Source organism: Zootermopsis nevadensis, unplaced genomic scaffold, assembly GCF_977971745.1.
Source record: "Zootermopsis nevadensis isolate Lab colony 2312 unplaced genomic scaffold, Znev_1.0 Znev_ptg000037l, whole genome shotgun sequence".
Classification (NCBI taxonomy): Eukaryota; Metazoa; Arthropoda; class Insecta; order Blattodea; family Termopsidae; genus Zootermopsis; species Zootermopsis nevadensis.
Genome location: NW_028259169.1, coordinates 6820898 through 6846160, shown reverse-complemented (window position 1 = coordinate 6846160; position 25263 = coordinate 6820898). Strand labels below are relative to the sequence as shown.

The 25263-nt window shown below is 36.1% G+C and overlaps 2 long non-coding RNA genes across 2 annotated transcripts; both read right to left on the bottom strand.

Annotated features, from left to right (window-relative positions):
• Positions 1-11051: 11051 nt before the first annotated feature.
• LOC147871872 (uncharacterized) lies at positions 11052-11542 on the bottom strand. The gene is made up of 2 exons (XR_015538233.1): positions 11508-11542; positions 11052-11347 (listed from the first exon to the last, which is right to left on the bottom strand). It is a non-coding gene; the product is annotated as an uncharacterized LOC147871872 (long non-coding RNA).
• Positions 11543-17156: 5614 nt separating this feature from the next.
• LOC147871871 (uncharacterized) lies at positions 17157-17647 on the bottom strand. The gene is made up of 2 exons (XR_015538217.1): positions 17613-17647; positions 17157-17452 (listed from the first exon to the last, which is right to left on the bottom strand). It is a non-coding gene; the product is annotated as an uncharacterized LOC147871871 (long non-coding RNA).
• Between the last annotated feature and the right edge of the window lie 7616 nt (positions 17648-25263).

Genomic DNA, 25263 nt, shown 5'->3' with positions numbered 1-25263 from the left:
TCTCTCAGATGCCTACAGATCGGGAGATATTTACCTTTTAGATATTGACTTTCGAATAATCTCGAAAAATTAAAATATCTCTATCGTCCAAACCCTTGGACATACATTGACGAGATTCTGACATCTAGTTGACATATACGTTCCCTCAAGGTGACATAAGTTTTGTTTCTCTGATTCCTACAGATCGGGAGATATTTGCCTTTTCAAAAATTGACTTTCGAATAATCTCTAAAAATTTAAATGTCTCTATCCTCCAAACCCTTGGACATACTATGACGTGACACTGTCAGGAAGTTGATATATACGTTCCCTCAAAGTGACATAAGTTTTGTCTCTCAGATTCCTACAGATCGGGAGATATTTGCCTTTTGAAAATTGACTTTCAAATAATCTCTAAAAATTTAAATGTCTCTATCCTCCAAACCCTTGGACATACTTTGACGTGCCTCTGACTGCAAGTTGACATATACGTTCCCTCAAAGTGGCATAAGGTTTGTCTCTCAGATGCCTACAGATCGGGAGATATTTGCCTTTTAATAATTGACTTTCGAATAATCTCGAAAAATTCAAATGTTTCTATCGTCCAAACCCTTGGACATTCATTGACGAGATTCTCACATGAAGTTGACATATACGTTCCCTCAAAGTGACATAAGTTTTGTCTCTCAGACTCCAAGAGATTGGGAGATATTTGCCTTTTAAAAGTTGACTTTCGAAAAATCTCTAAAAATTTAAATGTCTCTATCCTCCAAACCCTTCGAAATACATTGACGTGACTATGACATGAAGTTGACATATACGTTTCCTGAAAGTGACATAAGTTTTGTCTATCAGATTAATACAGATCGGGAGATATTTGCCTTTTCAAAAATTGACTTTCGAATAATCTCGAAAAATTAAAATGTCTCTATCCTCCAAACCCTTGAACATACATTGACGAGACTCTGACATGAAGTTGACATATGCGTTCCCTCAATGTGTCATAAGGTTTGTCTCTCAGATGCCTACAGATCGGGAGATATTTGCCTTTTAGAAATTGACTTTCGAATAATCTCGAAAAATTAAAATGTCTCTATCCTCCAAACCCTTGAACATACATTGACGAGACTCTGACACGAAGTTGACATATATGTTCCCTCAAAGTGACATAAGTTTTGTCTCTCAGATGCCTACAGATCGGTAGATATTTGCCTTCTAATAATTGACTTTCGAATAATCTCTAAAAATTTAAATGTCTCTATCCTCCAAACCCTTGGACATACATTGACGTGAATCTGACAGGAAGTTGACATATATATTCCCTCAAAGTGACATTAGTTTTGTCTCTCAGATTCCTACGGATCGGGAGATATTTGCCTTTAAATAATTCACTTCCAAATAATCTCGAAAAATTATAATGTCTCTATCGTCCAAACCCTTGGACATACATTGACGAGACTCTGACATGCAGTTGACATATGCGTTCCCTTATAGTGCCATAAGGGTTGTCTCTCATATGCCTACAGATCGGGAGATATTTGCCTTTAAAAATTGACTTTCGAATAATCTCGAAAAATTAAAATGTCTCTATCCTCCAAACCCTTTAACATACATTAACGAGACTCTGACATGAAGTTGACATATGCGTTCCCTCATGTGACATAAGGTTTGTCTCTCAGATGCCTACAGATCGGGAGATATTTACCTTTTAGAAATTGACTTTCGAATAATCTCGAAAAATTAAAATATCTCTATCGTCCAAACCCTTGGACATACATTGACGAGATTCTGACATCTAGTTGACATCTACGTTCCCTCAAGGTGACATAAGTTTTGTCTCTCTGATTCCTACAGATCGGGAGATATTTGCCTTTTCAAAAATTGACTTTCGAATAATCTCTAAAAATTTAAATGTCTCTATCCTCCAAACCCTCGGACATACAATGACGTGACTCTGACAGGAAGTTGATATATACGTTCCCTCAAAGTGACATAAGTTTTGTCTCTCAGATTCCTACATTTCGGGAGATATTTGCCTTTTGAAAATTGACTTTCAAATAATCTCTAAAAATTTAAATGTCTCTATCCTCCAAACCCTTGGACATACATTGACGTGCCTCTGACTGCAAGTTGACATATACGTTCCCTCAAAGTGGCATAAGGTTTGTCTCTCAGATGCCTACAGATCGGGAGATATTTGCCTTTTAAAAATTGACTTTCGAATAATCTCGAAAAATTTAAATGTCTCTATCGTCCAAACCCTTGGACATACATTGACGAGATTCTCACATGAAGTTGACATATACGTTCCCTCAAAGTGACATAAGTTTTGTCTCTCAGACTCCAACAGATTGGGAGATATTTGCCTTTTAAAAATTGACTTTCGAAAAATCTCTAAAAATTTAAATGTCTCTATCCTCCAAACCCTTCGAAATACATTGACGTGACTATGACATGAAGTTGACATATACGTTCCCTCAAAGTGACATAAGTTGTGTATCTCAGATGCCTACAGATCGGGAGATAATTGCCTTTTAATAATTGACTTTCGAATAATCTCGAAAAATTAAAATGTCTCTATCCTCCAAACCCTTGAACATACATTGACGAGACTCTGACACGAAGTTGACATATATGTTCCCTCAAAGTGACATAAGTTTTGTCTCTCAGATGCCTACAGATCGGTAGATATTTGCCTTCTAATAATTGACTTTCGAATAAACTCTAAAAATTTAAATGTCTCTATCCTCCAAACCCTTGGACATACATTGACATGACTCTGACAGGAAGTTGACATATATATTCCCTCAAAGTGACATTAGTTTTGTCTCTCAGATTCCTACGGATCGGGAGATATTTGCCTTTAAATAATTCACTTCCAAATAATCTCGAAAAATTATAATGTCTCTATCGTCCAAACCCTTGGATATACATTGACGAGACTCTGACATGCAGTTGACATATGCGTTCCCTCATAGTGCCATAAGGGTTGTCTCTCATATGCCTACAGATCGGGAGATATTTGCCTTTAAAAATTGACTTTCGAATAATCTCGAAAAATTAAAATGTCGCTATCGTCCAAACCCTTGGACATACATTGACGAGATTCTGACATGAAGTTGACATATACGTTCCCTCTAAGTGACATAAGTTTTGTCACTCAGATTCGTACAGATCGGGAGATATTTGCCTTTTAAAAATTGACTTTCGAATAATCTATAAAAATTTAAATGTCTCTATCCTCCAAACCCTTGGACATACATTGACGTGACTATGACATGAAGTTGACATATACGTTCCCTCAAAGTGACGTAAGTTTTGTCTCTCATATTAATTCAGATCGGGAGATATTTGCCTTTTCAAAAATTGACTTTCGAATAATCTCGAAAAATTAAAATGAATCTCTATCGTCCAAACCCTTGGACATACATTGACGTGACTCTGACATGAGGTTGACATATACGTTCCCTCAATGTGACATAAGGTTTGTCTCTCAGATTCCTACAGATCGGGAGATATTTGCCTTTTCAAAAATTGACTTTCGAATAATCTCGAAAAATTCAAATGTCTCTATCCATCAAACCCTTTTTCGTACATTGTCGTGACTCTGACATGAAGTTGATATGTAAATGTCCTCATAGTGACATTAGTTTTGTCTCTCAGATTCCTACATATCGAGAGATATATGCCTCTGAATAATTGACTTTCGAATAACCCTGAAAAATTAAAATGTCTGTATCCTGCACACCCTTGGACATATATTGACGTGACTCTGACATGACGATGACGTATGCGTTCCCTCAAAGTGACATAAGTTTTGTCTCTCAGATTCCTACAGATCGGGAGATATTTGCCTTTTCAAAACTTGACTTTCGAATAATCTCGAAAAATTAAAATGTCTTTATCCTCCAAACCCTTGGACATACATTGACGTGACTCTGACTGGAAGTTTACATATACGTTCCCTCAATGTGACATAAGTTTTGTCTCTCAGATTCCTACAGATCGGGAGATATTTGCCTTTTAAGAACTGACTTTCGAATAATCTCCAAAAATTTAAATGTCTCTATACTCCAAACCCTTGGACATTCATTGACGTGACTGTGACATGAAGTTGACATATACGTTCCCTCAAAGTGACATAAGTTTTGTCTCTCAGATTCCTACATATCGGGAGATATTTGCCTTTAAATATTGAATTTCGAATAATCTCGAAAAATTCAAATGTCTCTATCCTCCAAACGCTTGGACACACATTGACGTGCCTCTGACAGGAAGTTGACATATACGTTCCCTCAAAGTGACATAAGGTTTGTCTCTCAGATTCCTACAGATCGGGAGATATTTGCCTTTTAAAAATTGAGTTTCGAATAATCTCTAAAAATTTAAATGTCTCTATCCTCCAGACCCTTTGACATACATTGACGTGACTATGACATGAAGTTGACATATACGTTCCCTCAAAGTGACATAAGTTTTGTCTCTCAGATTAATACAGATCGGGAGATATTTGCCTTTTCAAAAATTGACTTTCGAATTATCTCGAAAAATTAAAATGTCTCTATCCTCCAAACCCTTGGACATACATTGACGAGACTCTGACATGAAGTTGACATATGCGTTCCCTCAATGTGACATACGGTTTGTTTCTCAGATGCCTACAGATCGGGAGATATTTGCCTTTTAGAAATTGACTTTCGAATAATCTCGAAAAATTTAAATATCTCTATCGTCCAAACCCTTGGACATACATTGACGAGACTCTGACATGAAGTTGACATATATATTCCCTCAAATTGACATAAGTTGTGTCTCTCAGATGCCTACAGATCGGGAGATATTTGCCTCTTAATAATTGACTTTCGAATAATCTCGAAAAATTAAAATTTCTCTATCCTCCAAACCCTTGGACATACATTGACGAGACTCTGACATGAAGTTGACATGTATGTTCCCTCAAAGTGGCATAAGTTTTGTCTCTCAGATGCCTACAGATCGGTAGATATTTGCCTTCTAATAATTGACTTTCGAATAATCTCTAAAAATTTAAATGTCTCTATCCTGCAAACCCTTGGACATACATTGACGTGACTCTGACAGGAAGTTGACATATATATTCCCTCAAAGTGACATTAGTTTTGTATCTCAGATTCCTACGGATCGGGAGATATTTGCCTTTAAATAATTCATTTCCAAATAATCTCGAAAAATTAAAATGTCTCTATCGTCCAAACCCTTGGACATACATTGACGAGACTCTGACATGCAGTTGACATATGCGTTCCCTCAAAGTGACATAAGGGTTGTCTCTCATATGCCTACAGATCGGGAGATATTTGCCTTTTAAAAATTGCTTTGGAATAATCTATAAAAATTTAAATGTCTCTATCCTCCAAACCATTTTACATACATTGACGTGACTCTGACCGGACGTTGACATATACGTTCCCTCATAGTGCCATAAGGGTTGTCTCTCATATGCCTACAGATCGGGAGATATTTGCCTTTAAAAATTGACTTTCGAATAGTCTCGAAAAATTAAAATGTCTCTATCCTCCAAACCCTTTAACATACATTGACGAGACTCTGACATGAAGTTGACATATGCGTTCCCTCATGTGACATAAGGTTTGTCTCTCAGATGCCTACAGATCGGGAGATATTTACCTTTTAGAAATTGACTTTCGAATAATCTCGAAAAATTAAAATATCTCTATCGTCCAAACCCTTGGACATACATTGACGAGATTCTGACATCTAGTTGACATCTACGTTCCCTCAAGGTGACATAAGTTTTGTCTCTCTGATTCCTACAGATCGGGAGATATTTGCCTTTTGAAAATTGACTTTCAAATAATCTCTAAAAATTTAAATGTCTCTATCCTCCAAACCCTTTGACATACATTGACGTTCCTCTGACTGCAAGTTGACATATACGTTCCCTCAAAGTGGCATAAGGTTTGTCTCTCAGATGCCTACAGATCGGGAGATATTTGCCTTTTAATAATTGACTTTCGAATAATCTCGAAAAATTAAAATGTCTCTATCGTCCAAACCCTTGGACATACATTGACGAGATTCTCACATGAAGTTGACATATAAGTTCCCTCAAAGTGACATAAGTTTCGTCTCTCAGACTCCAACAGATTGGGAGATATTTGCCTTTTAAAAATTGACTTTCGAAAAATCTCTAAAAATTTAAATGTCTCTATCCTCCAAACCCTTCGAAATACATTGACGTGACTATGACATGAAGTTGACATATACGGTCCCTCAAAGTGACATAAGTTTTGTCTATCAGATTAATACAGATCGGGAGATATTTGCCTTTTCAAAAATTGACTTTCGAATAATCTCGAAAAATTAAAATGTCTCTATCCTCCAAACCCTTGAACATACATTGACGAGACTCTGACATGAAGTTGACATATGCGTTCCCTCAATGTGTCATAAGGTTTGTCTCTCAGATGCCTACAGATCGGGAGATATTTGCCTTTTAGTAATTGACTTTCGAATAATCTCGAAAAATTAAAATATCTCTATCGTCCAAACCCTTGGACATACATTGACGAGACTCTGACATGAAGTTGACAAATATGTTCCCTCAAAGTGACATAAGTTTTGTCTCTCAGATGCCTACAGATCGGGAGATATTTGCCTTTTAAAAATTGACTTTCGAATAATCTCGAAAAATTAAAATGTCTCTATCCTCCAAACACTTGAACATACATTGACGAGACTCTGACACGAAGTTGACATATATATTCCCTCAAAGTGACATAAGGTTTGTCTCTCAGATGCCTACAGATCGGTAGATATTTGCCTTCTAATAATTGACTTTCGAATAAACTCTAAAAATTTAAATGTCTCTATCCTCCAAACCCTTGGACATACATTGCGTGACTCTGACAGGAAGTTGACATATATATTCCCTCAAAGTGACATTAGTTTTGTCTCTCAGATTCCTACGGATCGGGAGATATTTGCCTTTAAATAATTCACTTCCAAATAATCTCGAAAAATTATAATGTCTCTATCGTCCAAACCCTTGGACATACATTGACGAGACTCTGACATGCAGTTGACATATGCGTTCCCTCATAGTGCCATAAGGGTTGTCTCTCAGATTCCTACAGATCGGGAGATATTTGCCTTTTAAAAATTGACTTTCGAATAATCTATAAAAATTTAAATGTCTCTATCCTCCAAACCCTTGGACATACATTGACGTGACTATGACATGAAGTTGACATATACGTTCCCTCAAAATGACGTAAGTTTTGTCTCTCATATTAATACAGATCGGGAGATATTTGCCTTTTCAAAAATTGACTTTCGAATAATCTCGAAAAATTAAAATGAATCTCTATCGTCCAAACCCTTGGACATACATTGACGTGACTCTGACATGAAGTTGACATATACGTTCCCTCAATGTGACATAAGGTTTGTCTCTCAGATTCCTACAGATCGGGAGATATTTGCCTTTTCAAAAATTGACTTTCGAATAATCTCGAAAAATTCAAATGTCTCTATCCATCAAACCCTTTTTCGTACATTGTCGTGACTCTGACATGAAGTTGATATGTAAATGTCCTCATAGTGACATGAGTTTTGTCTCTCAGATTCCTACATATCGAGAGATATATGCCTCTGAATAATTGACTTTCGAATAACCCTGAAAAATTAAAATGTCTGTATCCTGCACATCCTTGGACATATATTGACGTGACTCTGACATGACGATGACGTATGCGTTCCCTCAAAGTGACATAAGTTTTGTCTCTCAGATTCCTACAGATCGGGAGATATTTGCCTTTTCAAAACTTGACTTTCGAATAATCTCGAAAAATTAAAATGTCTTTATCCTCCAAACCCTTGGACATACATTGACGTGACTCTGACTGGAATTTTACATATACGTTCCCTCAATGTGACATAAGTTTTGTCTCTCAGATTCCTACAGATCGGGAGATATTTGCCTTTTAAGAACTGACTTTCGAATAATCTCTAAAAATTTAAATGTCTCTATACTCCAAACCCTTGGACATACATTGACGTGACTGTGACATGAAGTTCACATATACGTTCCCTCATAGTGACATATGTTTTGTCTCTCAGATTCCTACATATCGGGAAATATTTGCCTTTAAATATTGACTTTCGAATAATCTCGAAAAATTCAAATTTCTCTATCCTCCAAACCCTTGGACACACATTGACGTGCCTCTGACACGAAGTTGACATATACGTTCCCTCAAAGTGACATAAGGTTTGTCTCTCAGATTCGTACAGATCGGGAGATATTTGCCTTTCAAAAATTGACTTTCGAATAATCTCGAAAAATTAAAATGTCTCTATCCTCCAAACCCTTGGACATACATTGACGAGACTCTGACATGAAGTTGACATATGCGTTCCCTCAATGTGACATACGGTTTGTCTCTCAGATGCCTACAGATCGGGAGATATTTGCCTTTTAGAAATTGACTTTCGAATAATCTCGAAAAATTAAAATATCTCTATCGTCCAAACCCTTGGACATACATTGACGACACTCTGACATGAAGTTGACATATATGTTCCCTCAAATTGACATAAATTGTGTCTCTCAGATGCCTACAGATCGGGAGATATTTGCCTTTTAATAATTGACTTTCGAATAATCTCGAAAAATTAAAATGTCTCTATCCTCCAAACCCTTGAACATACATTGACGAGACTCTGACATGAAGTTGACATGTATGTTCCCTCAAAGCGGCATAAGTTTTGTCTCTCAGATGCCTACAGATCGGTAGATATTTGCCTTCTAATATTGACTTTCGAATAATCTCTAAAAATTTAAATGTCTCTATCCTGCAAACCCTTGGACATACATTGACGTGACTCTGACAGGAAGTTGACATATATATTCCCTCAAAGTGACATTAGTTTTGTCTCTCAGATTCCTACGGATCGGGAGATATTTGCCTTTAAATAATTCACTTCCAAATAATCTCGGAAAATTAAAATGTCTCTATCCTCCAAACCCTTGAACATACATTGACGAGACTCTGACATGAAGTTGACATATGCGTTCCCTCAAAGTGTCATAAGGTTTGTCTCTCAGATGCCTACAGATCGGGAGATATTTGCCTTTTAGTAATTGACTTTCGAATAATCTCGAAAAATTAAAATATCTCTATCGTCCAAACCCTTGGACATACATTGACGAGACTCTGACATGAAGTTGACATATATGTTCCCTCAAAGTGACATAAGATTTGTCTCTCAGATGCCTACAGATCGGGAGATATTTGCCTTTTAAAAATTGACTTTCGAATAATCTCGAAAAATTAATATGTCTCTATCCTCCAAACACTTGAACATACATTGACGAGACTCTGACACGAAGTTGACATATATGTTCCCTCAAAGTGACATAAGTTTTGTCTCTCAGATGCCTACAGATCGGTAGATATTTGCCTTCTAATAATTGACTTTCGAATAAACTCTAAAAATTTAAATGTCTCTATCCTCCAAACCCTTGGACATACATTGACGTGACTCTGACAGGAAGTTGACATATATATTCCCTCAAAGTGACATTAGTTTTGTCTCTCAGATTCCTACGGATCGGGAGATATTTGCCTTTAAATAATTCACTTCCAAATAATCTCGAATAATTATAATGTCTCTATCGTCCAAACCCTTTTACATACATTGACGAGACTCTGACATGCAGTTGACATATGCGTTCCCTCATAGTGCCAAAAGGGTTTTCTCTCATATGCCTACAGATCGGGAGATATTTGCCTTTAAATATTGACTTTCGAATAATCTCGAAAAATTAAAATGTCGCTATCGTCCAAACCCTTGGACATACATTGACGAGATTCTGACATGAAGTTGACATATACGTTCCCTCAAAGTGACATAAGTTTTGTCACTCAGATTCCTACAGATCGGGAGATATTTGCCTTTTAAAAATTGACTTTCGAATAATCTATAAAAATTTAAATGTCTCTATCCTCCAAACCCTTGGACATACATTGACGTGACTATGACATGAAGTTGACATATACGTTCCCTCAAAGTGACGTAAGTTTTGTCTCTCATATTAATTCAGATCTTGAGATATTTGCCTTTTCAAAAATTGACTTTCGAATAATCTCGAAAAATTAAAATGAATCTCTATCGTCCAAACCCTTGGACATACATTGACGTGACTCTGACATGAAGTTGACATATACGTTCCCTCAATGTGACATAAGGTTTGTCTCTCAGATTCCTACACATCGGGAGATATTTGCCTTTTCAAAAATAGACTTTCGAATAATCTCGAAAAATTCAAATGTCTCTATCCATCAAACCCTTTTTCGTACATTGTCGTGACTCTGACATGAAGTTGATATGTAAATGTCCTCATAGTGACATGAGTTTTGTCTCTCAGATTCCTACATATCGAGAGATATATGCCTCTGAATAATTGACTTTCGAATAACCCTGAAAAATTAAAATGTCTGTATCCTGCACACCCTTGGACATATATTGACGTGACTCTGACATGACGATGACGTATGCGTTCCCTCAAAGTGACATAAGTTTTGTCTCTCAGATTCCTACAGATCGGGAGATATTTGCCTTTTCAAAACTTGACTTTCGAATAATCTCGAAAAATTAAAATGTCTTTATCCTCCAAACCCTTGGACATACATTGACGTGACTCTGACTGGAAGTTTACATATACGTTCCCTCAATGTGACATAAGTTTTGTCTCTCAGATTCCTACAGATCGGGAGATATTTGCCTTTAAAGAACTGACTTTCGAATAATCTCTAAAAATTTAAATGTCTCTATACTCCAAACCCTTGGACATTCATTGACGTGACTGTGACATGAAGTTGACATATACGTTCCCTCAAAGTGACATAAGTTTTGTCTCTCAGATTCCTACATATCGGGAGATATTTGCCTTTAAATATTGACTTTCGAATAATCTCGAAAAATTCAAATGTCTCTATCCTCCAAACCCTTGGACACACATTGACGTGCCTCTGACAGGAAGTTGACATATACGTTCCCTCAAAGTGACATAAGGTTTATATCTTAATTGCATCATGCTTGTGTTCCTCAATACAGTACTTTTATTTTCCGTCGTTACACAAGCTTATTGTTAAAATCATATAAAATTTCACATAAAATTGTTACATTTTAAAATTGACGACATGTTTCGATATACAATTCTATCATCGTCAGGTCTATCAAAATTAAAATTAAAATCTGGTGTATCTGTTGCTCTGCTTATATTGCTTTTGTTTTTATCCGTTTTTATTACATCTCCAGGCTTCTTTCATTTAATTTTGGAGACGCGCCTGGGTGCCTATATCTGCAAAATCAATTTTAATTTTCATATCGTGATTCTGGCTACCGACATAGGAAATGGAATAATATTACTCTAATTTTATATTATTTTAAGGAATTACTCAAATATATCGTAATACAAGCAAAAGAAATGCAATCACAAAATATAAAGTAATATAACATACCGGGTTGTGTGTGAGGTGCGTGTCCGTTGTTATAAAATTAGAGTAATATTATTCCATTTCCTATGTCGGTAGCCAGAATCATGATATGAAAATTAAAATTGATTTTGCAGATATAGGCACCCAGGCGCGTCTCCAAAATTAAATGAAAGAAGCCTGGAGATGTAATAAAAACGGATAAAAACAAAAGCAATATAAGCAGAGCAACAGATACACCAGATTTTAATTTTAATTTTGATAGACCTGACGATGATAGAATTGTATATCGAAACATGTCGTCAATTTTAAAATGTAACAATTTTATGTGAAATTTTATATGATTTTAACAATAAGCTTGTGTAACGACGGAAAATAAAAGTACTGGACATAAGGTTTGTCTCTCAGATTCCTACAGATCGGGAGATATTTGCCTTTTAAAAATTGAGTTTCGAATAATCTCTAAAAATTTAAATGTCTCTATCCTCCAGACCCTTTGACATACATTGACGTGACTATGACATGAAGTTGACATATACGTTCCCTCAAAGTGACATAAGTTTTGTCTCTCAGATTAATACAGATCGGGAGATATTTGCCTTTTCAAAAATTGACTTTCGAATTATCTCGAAAAATTAAAATGTCTCTATCCTCCAAACCCTTGGACATACATTGACGAGACTCTGACATGAAGTTGACATATGCGTTCCCTCAATGTGACATACGGTTTGTTTCTCAGATGCCTACAGATCGGGAGATATTTGCCTTTTAGAAATTGACTTTCGAATAATCTCGAAAAATTAAAATATCTCTATCGTCCAAACCCTTGGACATACATTGACGAGACTCTGACATGAAGTTGACATATATGTTCCCTCAAATTGACATAAGTTGTGTCTCTCAGATGCCTACAGATAGGGAGATATTTGCCTCTTAATAATTGACTTTCGAATAATCTCGAATAATTAAAATGTCTCTATCCTCCAAACCCTTGAATATACATTGACGAGACCCTGACATGAAGTTGACAAATATGTTCCCTCAAAGTGACATAAGTTTTGTCTCTCAGATGCCTACAGATCGGGAGATATTTGCCTTTTAAAAATTGACTTTCGAATAATCTCGAAAAATTAAAATGTCTCTATCCTCCAAACACTTGAACATACATTGACGAGACTCTGACACGAAGTTGACATATATATTCCCTCAAAGTGACATAAGGTTTGTCTCTCAGATGCCTACAGATCGGTAGATATTTGCCTTCTAATAATTGACTTTCGAATAAACTCTAAAAATTTAAATGTCTCTATCCTCCAAACCCTTGGACATACATTGACGTGACTCTGACAGGAAGTTGACATATATATTCCCTCAAAGTGACATTAGTTTTGTCTCTCAGATTCCTACGGATCGGGAGATATTTGCCTTTAAATAATTCACTTCCAAATAATCTCGAAAAATTATAATGTCTCTATCGTCCAAACCCTTGGACATACATTGACGAGACTCTGACATGCAGTTGACATATGCGTTCCCTCATAGTGCCATAAGGGTTGTCTCTCAGATTCCTACAGATCGGGAGATATTTGCCTTTTAAAAATTGACTTTCGAATAATCTATAAAAATTTAAATGTCTCTATCCTCCAAACCCTTGGACATACATTGACGTGACTATGACATGAAGTTGACATATACGTTCCCTCAAAATGACGTAAGTTTTGTTTCTCATATTAATACAGATCGGGAGATATTTGCCTTTTCAAAAATTGACTTTCGAATAATCTCGAAAAATTAAAATGAATCTCTATCGTCCAAACCCTTGGACATACATTGACGTGACTCTGACATGAAGTTGACATATACGTTCCCTCAATGTGACATAAGGTTTGTCTCTCAGATTCCTACAGATCGGGAGATATTTGCCTTTTCAAAAATTGACTTTCGAATAATCTCGAAAAATTCAAATGCCTCTATCCATCAAACCCTTTTTGGTACATTGTCGTGACTCTGACATGAAGTTGATATGTAAATGTCCTCATAGTGACATGAGTTTTGTCTCTCAGATTCCTACATATCGAGAGATATATGCCTCTGAATAATTGACTTTCGAATAACCCTGAAAAATTAAAATGTCTGTATCCTGCACACCCTTGGACATATATTGACGTGACTCTGACATGACGATGACGTATGCGTTCCCTCAAAGTGACATAAGTTTTGTCTCTCAGATTCCTACAGATCGGGAGATATTTGCCTTTTCAAAACTTGACTTTCGAATAATCTCGAAAAATTAAAATGTCTTTATCCTCCAAACCCTTGGACATACATTGACGTGACTCTGACTGGAATTTTACATATACGTTCCCTCAATGTGACATAAGTTTTGTCTCTCAGATTCCTACAGATCGGGAGATATTTGCCTTTTAAGAACTGACTTTCGAATAATCTCTAAAAATTTAAATGTCTCTATACTCCAAACCCTTGGACATACATTGACGTGACTGTGACATGAAGTTCACATATACGTTCCCTCATAGTGACATATGTTTTGTCTCTCAGATTCCTACATATCGGGAAATATTTGCCTTTAAATATTGACTTTCGAATAATCTCGAAAAATTCAAATGTCTCTATCCTCCAAACCCTTGGACACACATTGACGTGCCTCTGACACGAAGTTGACATATACGTTCCCTCAAAGTGACATAAGGTTTGTCTCTCAGATTCGTACAGATCGGGAGATATTTGCCTTTTAAAAATTGAGTTTCGAATAATCTCTAAAAATTTAAATGTCTCTATCCTCCAGACCCTTTGACATACATTGACGTGACTATGACATGAAGTTGACATACACATTCCCTCAAAGTGACATAATTTTTGTCTCTCAGATTAATACAGATCGGGAGATATTTGCCTTTTCAAAAATTGACTTTCGAATAATCTCGAAAAATTAAAATGTCTCTATCCTCCAAACCCTTGGACATACATTGACGAGACTCTGACATGAAGTTGACATATGCGTTCCCTCAATGTGACATACGGTTTGTCTCTCAGATGCCTACAGATCGGGAGATATTTGCCTTTTAGGAATTGACTTTCGAATAATCTCGAAAAATTAAAATATCTCTATCGTCCAAACCCTTGGACATACATTGACGACACTCTGACATGAAGTTGACATATATGTTCCCTCAAATTGACATAAATTGTGTCTCTCAGATGCCTACAGATCGGGAGATATTTGCCTTTTAATAATTGACTTTCGAATAATCTCGAAAAATTAAAATGTCTCTATCCTCCAAACCCTTGAACATACATTAACGAGACTCTGACATGAAGTTGACATGTATGTTCCCTCAAAGCGGCATAAGTTTTGTCTCTCAGATGCCTACAGATCGGTAGATATTTGCCTTCTAATATTGACTTTCGAATAATCTCTAAAAATTTAAATGTCTCTATCCTGCAAACCCTTGGACATACATTGACGTGACTCTGACAGGAAGTTGACATATATATTCCCTCAAAGTGACATTAGTTTTGTCTCTCAGATTCCTACGGATCGGGAGATATTTGCCTTTAAATAATTCACTTCCAAATAATCTCGGAAAATTAAAATGTCTCTATCCTCCAAACCCTTGAACATACATTGACGAGACTCTGACATGAAGTTGACATATGCGTTCCCTCAAAGTGTCATAAGGTTTGTCTCTCAGATGCCTACAGATCGGGAGATATTTGCCTTTTAGTAATTGACTTTCGAATAATCTCGAAAAATTAAAATATCTCTATCGTCCAAACCCTTGGACATACATTGACGAGACTCTGACATGAAGTTGACATATATGTTCCCTCAAAGTGACATAAGATTTGTCTCTCAGATGCCTACAGATCGGGAGATATTTGCCTTTTAAAAATTGACTTTCGAATAATCTCGAAAAATTAATATGTCTCTATCCTCCAAACACTTGAACATACATTGACGAGACTCTGACACGAAGTTGACATATATGTTCCCTCAAAGTGACATAAGTTTTGTCTCTCAGATGCCTACAGATCGGTAGATATTTGCCTTCTAATAATTGACTTTCGAATAAACTCTAAAAATTTAAATGTCTCTATCCTCCAAACCCTTGGACATACATTGACGTGACTCTGACAGGAAGTTGACATATATATTCCCTCAAAGTGACATTAGTTTTGTCTCTCAGATTCCTACGGATCGGGAGATATTTGCCTTTAAATAATTCACTTCCAAATAATCTCGAATAATTATAATGTCTCTATCGTCCAAACCCTTTTACATACATTGACGAGACTCTGACATGCAGTTGACATATGCGTTCCCTCATAGTGCCATAAGGGTTTTCTCTCATATGCCTACAGATCGGGAGATATTTGCCTTTAAATATTGACTTTCGAATAATCTCGAAAAATTAAAATGTCGCTATCGTCCAAACCCTTGGACATACATTGACGAGATTCTGACATGAAGTTGACATATACGTTCCCTCAAAGTGACATAAGTTTTGTCACTCAGATTCCTACAGATCGGGAGATATTTGCCTTTTAAAAATTGACTTTCGAATAATCTATAAAAATTTAAATGTTTCTATCCTCCAAACCCTTGGACATACATTGACGTGACTATGACATGAAGTTGACATATACGTTCCCTCAAAGTGACGTAAGTTTTGTCTCTCATATTAATTCAGATCTTGAGATATTTGCCTTTTCAAAAATTGACTTTCGAATAATCTCGAAAAATTAAAATGAATCTCTATCGTCCAAACCCTTGGACATACATTGACGTGACTCTGACATGAAGTTGACATATACGTTCCCTCAATGTGACATAAGGTTTGTCTCTCAGATTCCTACACATCGGGAGATATTTGCCTTTTCAAAAATAGACTTTCGAATAATCTCGAAAAATTCAAATGTCTCTATCCATCAAACCCTTTTTCGTACATTGTCGTGACTCTGACATGAAGTTGATATGTAAATGTCCTCATAGTGACATGAGTTTTGTCTCTCAGATTCCTACATATCGAGAGATATATGCCTCTGAATAATTGACTTTCGAATAACCCTGAAAAATTAAAATGTCTGTATCCTGCACACCCTTGGACATATATTGACGTGACTCTGACATGACGATGACGTATGCGTTCCCTCAAAGTGACATAAGTTTTGTCTCTCAGATTCCTACAGATCGGGAGATATTTGCCTTTCCAAAACTTGACTTTCGAATAATCTCGAAAAATTAAAATGTCTTTATCCTCCAAACCCTTGGACATACATTGACGTGACTCTGACTGGAAGTTTACATATACGTTCCCTCAATGTGACATAAGTTTTGTCTCTCAGATTCCTACAGATCGGGAGATATTTACCTTTAAAGAACTGACTTTCGAATAATCTCTAAAAATTTAAATGTCTCTATACTCCAAACCCTTGGACATTCATTGACGTGACTGTGACATGAAGTTGACATATACGTTCCCTCAAAGTGACATAAGTTTTGTCTCTCAGATTCCTACATATCGGGAGATATTTGCCTTTAAATATTGACTTTCGAATAATCTCGAAAAATTCAAATGTCTCTATCCTCCAAACCCTTGGACACACATTGACGTGCCTCTGACAGGAAGTTGACATATACGTTCCCTCAAAGTGACATAAGGTTTATATCTTAATTGCATCATGCTTGTGTTCCTCAATACAGTACTTTTATTTTCCGTCGTTACACAAGCTTATTGTTAAAATCATATAAAATTTCACATAAAATTGTTACATTTTAAAATTGACGACATGTTTCGATATACAATTCTATCATCGTCAGGTCTATCAAAATTAAAATTAAAATCTGGTGTATCTGTTGCTCTGCTTATATTGCTTTTGTTTTTATCCGTTTTTATTACATCTCCAGGCTTCTTTCATTTAATTTTGGAGACGCGCCTGGGTGCCTATATCTGCAAAATCAATTTTAATTTTCATATCGTGATTCTGGCTACCGACATAGGAAATGGAATAATATTACTCTAATTTTATATTATTTTAAGGAATTACTCAAATATATCGTAATACAAGCAAAAGAAATGCAATCACAAAATATAAAGTATTATAACATACCGGGTTGTGTGTGAGGTGCGTGTCCGTTGTTATAAAATTAGAGTAATATTATTCCATTTCCTATGTCGGTAGCCAGAATCATGATATGAAAATTAAAATTGATTTTGCAGATATATGCACCCAGGCGCGTCTCCAAAATTAAATGAAAGAAGCCTGGAGATGTAATAAAAACGGATAAAAACAAAAGCAATATAAGCAGAGCAACAGATACACCAGATTTTAATTTTAATTTTGATAGACCTGACGATGATAGAATTGTATATCGAAACATGTCGTCAATTTTAAAATGTAACAATTTTATGTGAAATTTTATATGATTTTAACAATAAGCTTGTGTAACGACGGAAAATAAAAGTACTGGACATAAGGTTTGTCTCTCAGATTCCTACAGATCGGGAGATATTTGCCTTTTAAAAATTGAGTTTCGAATAATCTCTAAAAATTTAAATGTCTCTATCCTCCAGACCCTTTGACATACATTGACGTGACTATGACATGAAGTTGACATATACGTTCCCTCAAAGTGACATAAGTTTTGTCTCTCAGATTAATACAGATCGGGAGATATTTGCCTTTTCAAAAATTGACTTTCGAATTATCTCGAAAAATTAAAATGTCTCTATCCTCCAAACCCTTGGACATACATTGACGAGACTCTGACATGAAGTTGACATATGCGTTCCCTCAATGTGACATACGGTTTGTTTCTCAGATGCCTACAGATCGGGAGATATTTGCCTTTTAGAAATTGACTTTCGAATAATCTCGAAAAATTAAAATATCTCTATAGTCCAAACCCTTGGACATACATTGACGAGACTCTGACATGAAGTTGACATATATGTTCCCTCAAATTGACATAAGTTGTGTCTCTCAGATGCCTACAGATAGGGAGATATTTGCCTCTTAATAATTGACTTTCGAATAATCTCGAATAATTAAAATGTCTCTATCCTCCAAACCCTTGAATATACATTGACGAGACTCTGACATGAAGTTGACATGTATGTTCCCTCAAAGTGGCATAAGTTTTGTCTATCAGATGCCTACAGATCGGTAGATATTTGCCTTCTAAAAATTGACTTTCGAATAATCTCTAAAAATTTAAATGTCTCTATCCTGCAAACCCTTGGACATACATTGACGTGACTCTGACAGGAAGTTGACATATATATTCCCTCAAAGTGACATTAGTTTTGTCTCTCAGATTCCTACGGATCGGGAGATATTTGCCTTTAAATAATTCACTTCCAAATAATCTCGAAAAATTGAAATGTCTCTATCGTCCAAACCCTTGGACATACATTGACGAGACTCTGACATGCAGTTGACATATGCGTTCCCTCAAAGTGACATAAGGGTTGTCTCTCATATGCCTACAGATCGGGAGATATTTGCCTTTTAAAAATTGCTTTGGAATAATCTATAAAAATTTAAATGTCTCTATCCTCCAAACCATTTTACATACATTGACGTGACTCTGACCGGACGTTGACATATACGTTCCCTCAAAGTGACATAAGTTTTGTCTCTCAGATTCCAACACATTGGGAGATATTTGCCTTTTAAAAATTGACTTTCGAATAATCTCTAAAAATTTAAATGTCTCTATCCTCCAAACCCTTCGAAATACATTGACGTGACTATGACAGGAAGTTGACATATACGTTCCCTCAAAGTGACATAAGTTTTGTCTCTCAGATTCCTACAGATCGGGAGATATTTGCCTTTTCAAAAATTGACTTTCGAATAATCTCGAAAAATTAAAATGTCTCTATCCTCCAAACCCTTGGACATACATTGACAAGACTCTGACATGAAGTTGACATATGCGTTCCCTCAAAGTGGCATAAGGGTTGTCTCTCAGATGACTACAGATCGGGAGATATTTGCCTTTTAAAAATTGACTTTCGAATGATCTCGAAAAATTAAAATGTCTCTATCGTCCAAACACTTGGACATACATTGACGAGATTCTCACATAAAGTTGACATATACGTTCCCTCAAAGTGACATAAGTTTTGTCTCTTAGATTCCTATTGATCGGGAGATATTTGCCTTTTCAAAAATTGACTTTCGAATAATCTCTAAAAATTTAAATGTCTCTATCCTCCAAACCCTTGGACATACATTGACGTGCCTCTGACAGCAAGTTGACATATACGTTCCCTCAAAGTTACATAAGTTTTGTCTCTCAGATTCCTACAGATCGGGAGATATTTGCCTTTTAAAAATTGACTTTCGAATAATCTCGAAAAATTAAAATGTCTCTATCCTCCAAACCCTTGAACATACATTGACGAGACTCTGACATAAAGTTGACATATGCGTTCCCTCAATGTGACATAAGGTTTGTCTCTCAGATGCCTACAGATCGGGAGATATTTGCCTTTAGTAATTGACTTTCGAATAATCTCGAAAAATTAAAATATCTCTATCGTCCAAACCCTTGGACATACATTGACGAAACTCTGACATGAAGTTGACATATATGTTCCCTCAAAGTGACATACGTTTTGTCTCTCAGATGCCTACAGATCGGTAGTAATTTGCCTTCTAAAAATTGACTTTCGAATAATCTCTAAAAATTTAAATGTCTCTATCCTGCAAACCCTTGGACATACATTGACGTGACTCTGAAAGGAAGTTGACATATATATTCCCTCAAAGTGACATCAGTTTTGTCTCTCAGATTCCTACGGATCGGGAGATATTTGCCTTTAAATAATTCACTTCCAAATAATCTCGAAAAATTAAAATGTCTCTATCGTCCAAATCCTTGGACATACATTGACAAGACTCTGACATGCAGTTGACATATGCGTTCCCTCAAAGTGACATAAGGGTTGTCTCTCATATGCCTACAGATCGGGAGATATTTGCCTTTTAAAAATTGACTTTCGAATAATCTATAAAAATTTAAATGTCTCTATCCTCCAAACCCTTGGACATACATTGACGTGACTCTGACCGGAAGTTGACATATACGTTCCCTCAAAGTGACATAAGTTCTGTCTCTCAGATTCTAACAGATTGGGAGATATTTGCCTTTAAAAATTGACTTTCGAATAATCTCTAAAAATTTAAATGTCTCTATCCTCCAAACACTTCGAAATACATTGACGTGACTATGACATGAAGTTGACATATACGTTCCCTCAAAGTGACATAAGTTTTGTCTCTCAGATTCATACAGATCGGGAGATATTTGCCTTTTCAAAAATTGACTTTCGAATAATCTCGAAAAATTAAAATGTCTCTATCCTCCAAACCCTTGGACATACATTGACGAGACTCTGACATGAAGTTGACATATGCGTTCCCTCAAAGTGGCATAAGGGTTGTCTCTCAGATGAATACAGATCGGGAGATATTTGCCTTTTAAAAATTGACTTTCGAATAATCTCTAAAAATTTAAATGTCTCTATCCTCCAAACCCTTGGACATACATAGACGTGCCTCTGACAGCAGGTTGACATATACGTTCCCTCAAATTGACATAAGTTTTGTCTCTAAGATTCCTATTGATCGGGAGATATTTGCCTTTTCAAAAATTGACTTTCGAATAATCTCTAAAAATTTAAATGTCTCTATCCTCCAAACCCTTGGACATACATAGACGTGCCTCTGACAGCAGGTTGACATATACGTTCCCTCAAAGTGACATAAGTTTTGTCTCTCAGATTCCTACAGATCGGGAGATATTTGCCTTTTAAAAATTGACTTTCGAATAATCTCGAAAAATTAAAATGTCTCTTTCCTCCAAACCCTTTAACATACATTGACGAGACTCTGACATGAAGTTGACATATGCGTTCCCTCATGTGACATAAGGTTTGTCTCTCAGATGCCTACAGATCGGGAGATATTTGCCTTTTAGAAATTGACTTTCGAATAATCTCGAAAAATTTAAATATCTCTATCGTCCAAACCCTTGGACATACATTGACGAGATTCTGACATCTAGTTGACATATACGTTCCCTCAAGGTGACATAAGTTTTGTCTCTCTGATTCCTACAGATCGGGAGATATTTGCCTTTTCAAAAATTGACTTTCGAATAATCTCTAAAAATTTAAATGTCTCTATCCTCCAACCCCTTGGACATACATTGACATGACTCTGACAGGAAGTTGATATATACGTTCCCTCAAAGTGACATATGTTTTGTCTCTCAGATTCTTACAGATCGGGAGATATTTGCCTTTTAAAAATTGACTTTCAAATAATCTCTAAAAATTTAAATGTCTCTATCCTCCAAACCCTTGGACATACATTGACGTGCCTCTGACTGCAAGTTGACATATACGTTCCCTCAAAGTGGCATAAGGTTTGTCTCTCAGATGCCTACAGTTCGGGAGATATTTGCCTTTTAAAAATTAACTTTCGAATAATCTCGAAAAATTAAAATGTCTCTATCGTCCAAACCCTTGGACATACATTGACGAGATTCTCACATGAAGTTGACATATACGTTCCCTCAAAGTGACATAAGTTTTGTCTCTTAGATTCCTATTGATCGGGAGATATTTGCCATTTCAAAAATTGACTTTCGAATAATCTCTAAAAATTTAAATGTCTCTATCCTCCAAACCCTTGGACATACATTGACGTACCTCTGACAGCAAGTTGACATTTACGATCCCTCAAAGTGACATAAGTTTTGTCTCTCAGATTCCTACAGATCGGGAGATATTTGCCTTTAAAAATTGACTTTCGAATAATCTCGAAAAATTAAAATGTCTCTATCCTCCAAACCCTTGAACATACATTGACGAGACTCTGACATGAAGTTGACATATGCGTTCCCTCAATGTGACATAAGGTTTGTCTCTCAGATGCCTACAGATCGGGAGATATTTGCCTTTTAGAAATTGACTTTCGAATAATCTGGAAAAATTAAAATATCTCTATCGTCCGAACCCTTGGACATACATTGACGAAACTCTGACATGAAGTTGACATATATGTTCCCTCAAAGTGACATAAGTTTTGTCTCTCAGATGCCTACAGATCCTTAGATATTTGCCTTCTAAGAATTGACTTTCGAATAATCTCTAAAAATTTAAATGTCTCTATCCTCCAAACCCTTGGACATACATTGACGTGACTCTGACAGGAAGTTGACATATATATTCCCTCAAAGTGACATTAGTTCTGTCTCTCAGATTCCTACGGATCGGGAGATATTTGCCTCTAAATAATTCACTTCCAAATAATCTCGAAAAATTAAAATGTCTCTATCCTCAAAACACTTGGACATACATTGACGAGACTCTGACATGAAGTTGACATATACGTTCCATCAAAGTGGCATCAGGGTTGTCTCTCAGATGCCTACAGATCGGGAGATATTTGCCTTTTAAAAATTGACTTTCGAATGATCTCGAAAAATTAAAATGTCTCTATCGTCCAAACCCTTGGACATACATTGACGAGATTCTCACATGAAGTTGACATATACGTTCCCTCAAAGTGACATAAGTTTTGTCTGTTAGATTCCTATTGATCGGGAGATATTTGCCTTTTCATAAATTGACTTTCGAATAATCTCTAAAAATTTAAATGTCTCTATCCTCCAAACCCTTGGACATACATTGACGTGCCTTTGACAGCAAGTTGACATATACGTTCCCACAAAGTGACATAAGTTTTGTCTCTCAGATTCCTACAGATCGGCAGATATTTGCCTCTTAAAAATTGACTTTCGAATAATCTCGAAAAATTAAAATGTCTCTATTCTCCAAACTCTTTAACATACATTGACGGGACTCTGACATGAAGTTGACATATGCGTTCCCTCATGTGACATAAGGTTTGTCTCTCAGATGCCTACAGATCGGGAGATATTTGCCTTTTAGAAATTGACTTTCAAATAATCTCGATAAATTAAAATATCTCTATCGTCCAAACCCTTGGACATACATTGACGAGATTCTGACATCTAGTTGACATATATGTTCCCTCAAGGTGACATAAGTTTTGCCTCTCTGATTCCTATAGATCGGGAGATATTTGCCTTTTCAAAAATTGACTTTCGAATAATCTCTAAAAATTTAAATGTCCCTATCCTCCAAACCCTTGGACATACATTGACGTGACTCTGACAGGAAGTTGATATATACGTTCCCTCAAAGTGACATATGTTTTGTCTCTCAGATTCCTACAGATCGGGAGATATTTGCCTTTTAAAAATTGACTTTCAAATAATCTCTAAAAATTTAAATGTCTCTATCCTCCAAACCCTTGGACATACATTGACGTGCCTCAGACTGCAAGTTGACATATACGTTCCCTCAAAGTGGCATAAGGTTTGTCTCTCAGATGCCTACAGATCAAGAGATATTTGCCTTTTAAAAATTAACTTTCGAATAATCTCGAAAAATTTCAAATGTCTCTATCGTCCAAACCCTTGGACATACATTGACGAGATTCTCACATGAAGTTGACATATACGTTCCCTCAAAGTGACATAAGTTTTGTCTCTTAGATTCCTATCGATCGGGAGATATTTGCCTTTTCAAAAATTAACTTTCGAATAATCTCTAAAAATTTAAACGTCTCTATCCTCCAATCCCTTGGACATACATTGACGTGCCTCTGACAGCAAGTTGACACATACGTTCCCTCAAAGTGACACAAGTTTTGTCTCTCAGATTCCTACAGATCGGGAGATATTTGCCTTTTAAAAATTGACTTTCGAATAATCTCGAAAAATTAAAATGTCTCTATCCTCCAAACCCTTGAACATACATTGACGAGACTCTGACATGAAGTTGACATATGCGTTCCCTCAATGTGACATAAGGTTTGTCTCTCAGATGCCTTCAGATCGGGAGATATTTGCCTTTTAGAAATTGACTTTCGAATAATCTCTAAAAATTAAAATATCTCTATCGTCCAAACCCTTGGACATACATTGACGAGACTCTGACATGAAGTTGACATATATGTTCCCTCAAAGTGACTTACGTTTTATCTCTCAGATGCCTACAGATCGGTAGTAATTTGCCTTCTAAAAATTGACTTTCGAATAATCTCGAAAAATTAAAATGTCTCTATCCTCCAAACCCTTGAACATACATTGATAAGACTCTGACATGAAGTTGACATATATGTTCCCTCAAAGTGACATAAGTTTTGTCTCTCAGATGCCTACAGATCGTTAGATATTTGCCTTCTAAGAATTGACTTTCGAATAAACTCTAAAAATTTAAATGTCTCTATCCTCCAAACCCTTCGAAATACATTGACGTGACTATGACATGAAGTTGACATATACGTTCCCTCAAAGTGACATAAGTTTTGTCTCTCAGATTCATACAGATCGGAAGATATTTGCCTTTTTAAAAAATTGACTTTCGAATAATCTCGAAAAATTAAAATGTCTCTATCCTCAAAACCCTTGGACATACATTGACGAGACTCTGACATGAAGTTGACATATGCGTTCCCTCAAAGTGGCATAAGGGTTGTCTCTCAGATGACTACAGATCGGGAGATATTTGCCTTTTAAAAATTGACTTTCGAATGATCTCGAAAAATTAAAATTTCTCTATCCTCCAAACCCTTGGACATACATTGACGTGCCTTTGACAGCAAGTTGACATATACGTTCCCACAAAGTGACATAAGTTTTGTCTCTCAGATT